The sequence below is a fragment of the Clupea harengus genome, unplaced genomic scaffold, assembly GCF_900700415.2.
Source record: "Clupea harengus unplaced genomic scaffold, Ch_v2.0.2, whole genome shotgun sequence".
NCBI lineage: Eukaryota > Metazoa > Chordata > Actinopteri > Clupeiformes > Clupeidae > Clupea > Clupea harengus.
The window spans coordinates 65,412-71,998 of record NW_024879751.1 but is presented as its reverse complement, the minus strand read 5'-3'; the positions used below and the strand labels follow the sequence as shown (position 1 = coordinate 71,998).

At 43.0% G+C, this 6,587-nt stretch overlaps 1 pseudogene; it reads right to left on the bottom strand.

The window, feature by feature from the left end:
- Positions 1-4,605: 4,605 nt before the first annotated feature.
- LOC105892189 lies at positions 4,606-5,818 on the bottom strand (annotated as a pseudogene).
- Positions 5,819-6,587: the final 769 nt, after the last annotated feature.

Below are 6,587 nucleotides of genomic sequence, written 5' to 3'. Positions count from 1 at the left end.
TGAATCATACATACCTAAGACAATTCTCTCTCATATCTTGCACTTTAAATACAGCAGCACTAATGGGTATACTGAGTCTCTTTGATTCGATATGGATTAAGATGTTTTTTTACACCTGAATGTCATCACCATGTGTGAGTAGTGGTGTGTGTGCGCGTGTGTGTGCGCGTGCGTGTGTGCGTGCGCGTGTGGGTGCACATTGATGCATGCTTATGTGTGAGTCATGATTTATTCACTTTAAATGTGTATGCACTTGTGTATGATTGTGTACATGGGCTTGAAAATATCTAATTTATGACCTGCATGGCAACCCCATCAGAAGTTAAAACACTCACTGCAATCTATCGACCTATCAATGGAGACCGGACACCATTACTCCTTACACACAATCTTTGCCCACACCAGTTTTACAGCCACACTTACAGAATACAGAACATGTACATGTGTCTTTGTGTGTTGAGGAAGAAGGGGAGAGGTGGGGTTTATACTACCCACTGCTTTACTGAACGAGGTGATGCATTTTTAAAAACTGCACAGCTAATGCATAGCTGGGTTGCACATGATTGATACAAAGAGAGGAGGAAGAAATAACTGTATATAGCTAGGCCTTTTGGCAGTCCTTACTCACAACAGGGAGGCATTTTAAGGGTCCCTCCAATCAAAATGGTGTTTCTCTGAGTATTGGTTTGGGTGGCATATAATAATTCGTCATTCAACAACAAATTGAGTAAGTGTGTTGATTGTAACGGAGGACTATGTGACCGATGAGTGAGTTGAGATGAACTTATATTCACACACCTTTTAAACAGAAAACATTACATTATGAAGCTGCCTTCATCAGGGGTTATTCCTTTCTCCTCCTCTCCTTTTCACAATTCAACAGTAAATTCTCAAGGTTGGCTACATAGTGCTATTCGAAACAGCGCTTCCGATAGAAAATTAATCCAGATCACACTGAATAGTTTCTGTACCAGATGCACCGCTTCCCCTGCCTTGGTTCTCTGCCGAGGCAGGGAGTTGCACAGAGGATCTGTACAGTCTGAGGCCCTATACAAAAGGCCCGCCACCACTCTTTCTTATCACCTCTATCTTTTTACATTTACATTAAGTCATTTAGCAGATGCTTCTGTTCAAAGCGACGTACAATGGAGAGAACAGTCAAGCTACGCGCAATGGAGACTTAGTGTAACAATAAATACTATTTTAAATAAGAAATAGAAAAAAAAGAGCAGGAATCTTCATCTATAATCTCATGCACTTATGCAGTGCTACTACTTAGTATAGCCTGCATAGGGCATTGCTTTATTGCCTTTGTCCAGTGCATTTGTTTTACAGTGCTGTGTTAAAATTAGTTAATTAGTTAAAATGAGCTTGCTTACACAAGCACTGGATTATAGGTTTTACCCAGTGGGAGTCATTATGATGATGGGTAGCCATGGTAAGATCAATTACACTATTCTGCTCTACCCATGACTCCTCAGAAATATCATTGGATTCTTGCACATATCGCTGCAGTTCTTCACATATCTATATGCAATGGTGCCGCCATTTAAGTAAAGCCACTGCATAGCTGACAAACTGCATTCATTTTCTCCTTTCTCAAGCACCACTCTGCCTTTGCAATGCATTAATTAAAGCCTCTCCTCCCCCCCTCTCTCTCTCTCTTTCACTCCTCTCTCTCTCTCTCACCCTCTCTCTCTCTCACACTCTCTCACTCCTCTCTTGCTTGCAAGCTGCTCTCACACTTTCTCCTCTCTATCTCTCAGGCCCTGTTCACACCTAGCATTAATTCTAACAAAATTTGTTGGAAATTCAATCACCTTACTCTTGGTTGCGTATCTCACAAAATACTGATTGCCTCTTTGTAAATCGCATGTCAAAATAAATGTCAGGACTTGCCCTTTCCAATTATGCTACTTTTGTAACTGCTGTGCAGTCATCTGGTTTTAAAATGGTATCAAATGAAAGGGCGGACCTTATGCTTCGCAATGACTTGTGGAACTTTGTGGATCAAAGAAGGTAGGCGTAAGCTTGTTTTTAAAACACATCAAATTCAACAAAGTTACAATCATCTGTCTTTTCTTCGCCCATTTTCACAGCTCTGCATCGTAGCTCAGTGAAGCCGTGAAGTATTTGTAGCCTCAAATGATCTGTAGTATTAAGTATGGTGGAGTAATCCGGTTTTGAAACTACAGCAAATGTCACTAATACATAAAACATTTTTTTTTCCCAAAGTGCTACATCAGAGTGTCTGATCACCATCATGGTTCTGATATCACCAGATTACAGACGGTCCATACATATCGGAAAGGATATCCTACCTGACATCAATATCTTTTGAGATAACAATTTAATGACACATAAAAATATTTTTCCCTTTTATGAATGTTAATGTAAAACTTAAACAAGTAATATCATATCAAATGATGGCATATCTGGATAACATGGCCACATATGACCACATTCTTTTTAGCAGTGTCTACACGTATGTGTCCTGGCCACATTGAAGGAGCACCTACTCAACTAACGTCCTCTTTGAGTATGTACTCAAAGCTGGCCTTGTCATCGACGTCTGAAAATTCCAAAAAGCCCATAGAGATGTATTATGAGAGCATAAAAGTTGGTTTCAGTAACCAATAAAGCACCAAGTAAGCCTTATGTGCGAGAAGATAACTCCACTCACCCCCTCACTTTCCTCTAGCCAACTGGTTTTACAACAAAAATGAACACTATTCCAAACACTTTTCAGCTTGTAAAGCCTGTATACTCTATTCAAAGGAAATTCAATATTAACAACAATAACATGATAGCATTAGCTTGCGGTAGTCATCGCGCTGTTCCCTTGTCTTGCTGACACTCGCTAGCTAACTGGTCCATCAGTCACTGCTTTAACAGATGCTGCTGTTGTTCTCTCCCGTGCTTTCTAGTTGCCCATTGGAAAAATGCTGGACACCAAGCATCGTCTCTTTCAATGTTGAATCCAAGTCAGAAGTAAGATGAGCTAGCTAGGTAATGTGCGTGTTTAATTGCATTTAGAGCAGATAGGTGAGATCCGATCACAAGTGGTCACTTGAGACGCGTGTGGAGACGCTTTCAAATGCAAGGTGTGAACAGCCCCTCGGTCGTTACCCCGGTAACAGACATCACCCCAGGTGAAAGTGTCTATGGAGTCATCTGCTTCTGAAAAGGCTAAAAAGGCCATTTGCTGGTCACTCACAGGGGCCTCTGGTGCAGGTCAGTTTCACCGGAGGTGGGCTAAGAGGAAGTGAGCTGACAGGAGATACCACTTTGGCTAGAACAATTGACTGGCGGAGCGGACGCATTTTTCACCACCTCCCTTCCTCCCCTGTCTGGGCCCCCCCCCCCCACCCACGCCTCCACTCTTCCCCTCCCCCACGTATGTCTGTTAGCCAGATGTGCTGCATATGAAGTGCCTTGTCCTTCCTTTCTCTCGCCTCTATAAATACCCTTCCGCCGCTCACACATTCCTCTGACTGTCCTGCTTCCTGCTCTCCTCCCCCTCATCCCACAACACACACACACACACACACACACACACACACATACCCCCTCCCCGCTATCCCTACTGGCACACAGTTGGCTGTTAAATGGATCTGTGAGTTTGTGTTTGTGTTGCTCGCTGAATGGATAAGTGCAGTGTGCACATACACATGGTGATACCCATCAAAACATTACACCGGATGAACACATGAGCACTCAATAGGAGTGGTGCTTTTCATCCCACTCTCGCTCTCTCTTGATGTCTAATCCTAACCTTTTGACCCCCAAACACTTTCCTCACCCCATCATTTTCATCTGTTAAGAGTTGTCATAGTTACAATGAAAGCAAACAAAGAGGCAGGATGATTATGCGCTGTCGATATGTTTCAACTCCATAAACATGGGAATTATTTAACAGAGCAACTTAGTGGTATTGTGATGTAAATTGAACAGAGTTGGAATATTTAATGCAGGCAACGTGTTTGGTCAGTTATCCCCAATGTAAAGCTAAAGGAAGTCCGTGAAACATAGTTCCACCCTGACAGGTCTTTGATAATTGTCTTAGGCCAATGCCTCTTCAAATGTTACATCTGCATATAAGGAGGACACTGAACTAACGTTGTGACTGGCAGTAATGCATTGTTCTATCGTAGGATAGGTTTGGCGTAACCTTTTCCCCTGTGGCTAACACAGAATATTCTAAAGCCAGTTAAGCTGAACAGAACATTACCGTTTGCTCTATTAGGTGCCTCACAGGAGACGTATTGTAGTCAATATATACCGGATGTAACCCTTCATTGTGATCCTGGGTCGCCCGTGCTACATGTGTGACTGTTCTTTTCTCACATACAATAGGCCATTACGGTTCGAGGGTAACACTGTGAAATTGACTAGTGCTGACACAACGGGCTTGCTTCCGGCCCACTTGTTAATTACCGTCGCTTCCTGTCTTCAGCGGACAACTCCTGCCCCCAAGCAATCCGGTCACCACCCCACTGTGTTTGCTCAGGCTTCGTCTAGTTTTTTTTTTACAGCATGTTTTCTCAGATGGCTTGTCACCCGCTGCAGTGTTTCAAATACACAATTGGAAAGACACACAGTGGATCGTGTTAATTTTTTATTAAATAAATAATGAGGTAGCTTGTGGAATTGGAATGTGTAGTTCGAGTGTTTTGACTAGTCACCACAGACTTGTTACGACTAACATGAGAATGCTCCTTCCAGTGAAATGCAATTCTTGTCCACACAACATTCAAAACATTCTGTATTTACACGAGTTAACATGTTAAGTGGCTGGACAATTGTAGAACCAATAGTCCTTTATTTTGACTTCCTTGCTCACGGCTGAATTCAATCAACTGCAACTGTCCAAGGCTTCTGAAGAAAGCACACAAGACACTTTCTTGTCTTGCAGTCACGTTTGTTCCTTGACGGCATGCCTAGTTGCGTTGAACCCAAACGAAGATTTCTCACAATGGACACAATGCTCCACTGAACCATACTGTGGGCTGGCTGCCATACCCCGGAGATATCATCCACAGGTCATCGGATTCGGGTATCCCTTTTCGTGCGCAAAAAGCGCATCAAGTTCGAAAATATCAGCGACTGCCACCGTTGCCACATCAAAAACTAACAATGCCCCTCGATATGGGGATATGTGTTAAGGAGTCCTTTATCCCACAGCAAGTGGCCCTAAGCGCACCGTTCCGCCTGACATCCACGGCTTCCATTTTTGCCTTTTTGCAGGGTAGGAAATCGGGCTCAACAGCTGCTTTACCGTGGCGCTTTCTGGACTGTCTGTCGGGGCTGGTGGAACTCTGATTCTCCTTGTCCTCCGAGTATGCTCCAGTGTTGTGGTAAAGTGGGTCACTCTGTACATCAGTCTTAGGACAGTTCTCCGTAACTTCTGTCTTTGGAGCAGGAGTGGAGTCTACATTCCGTGGGACGCCAGCAGGGTCCGTACCTGTTTGACATGATTCCGTAGTGACTCCGGTGAAGTTAGCCTGCTCTTCTGGTTGCTCACTAGCTATGCGGCAGCTGTGGTAGATGTCTCTCGCCGACTTCATTACAAGCGTGATCAACAAACTTCGGTGAAGGCGAAGTCCACCACGTTGCGTGCGTAAAGTGTATATTTCCCCAAAGCATGAACCATAATCCGCTTGGCCTCGGTGCTGACGTCCATTGTTTCAGTTTGTGGTTGAGACATTACAGCTATAATTATGCTGATAGTTGTGTTTTGATTTGACTATCTTTTTACAAGTTTACAGGGACCTCAGCTGTTGGCACTCTCAGACATGAAAACATTCCGACGAAACGGGGTGGACTTTTATTCTTACAATGACGCTCCTTGACACGTATGCGATAGACAGCCAAGCCCCACCCACTGTCAAACTCTCAAGGAACGCCAGCTGCATTATAGTGTAGTAGGCACGCTTTTAGTCATGATTTACAACCACAACTAAAAGGGCTTCATATTATTAATGATAATTAATGAGATGGAATTTTTTATTTATTTTACAATTACCTCAACTAGGCAAAAATGTGCTTAACAGTTGCATTGTGACATTTGTGAACTTGCAGAATGGTAGTCTCTAATGCCTATATATGGCACATCCGACGGACAACCCGTCTCCCGCCCACGGAAAACTCACGACATGTTGGACGCACTTCCTGTTTCCATATTTAGAGCACAGAGATTTCGTCATAGTAAACATCCATAAATGGTTGTCAAGTGGCATGTGACTTCCGCTACCTACACAGAAAAGAAAAAAAGCCAGATGTGCTCAGATGTCAAATCACAGTTCAGTCGTGATTAAGTTAATATGTCGCGCTGTAAATAAATACAAATAAATAATAAATATATATAATATCCATAGTGATGGTGATGTTCATCTGTTACCATCTGTTACTTTGCAACCGCTCCAGGTCAACCAGTTTAGCGGCATACAGATCAAAAACAGGTTCTGAAGGAGAATGCTTTCCCTCATTCAAAGATTACAATGGTGAAAGATAATTAGATTTTGGTAGTGGTGGTTGGCTAGCTGACAGGAAGCACTTTAAATGATTTATTCAAATCGGGTGTATGT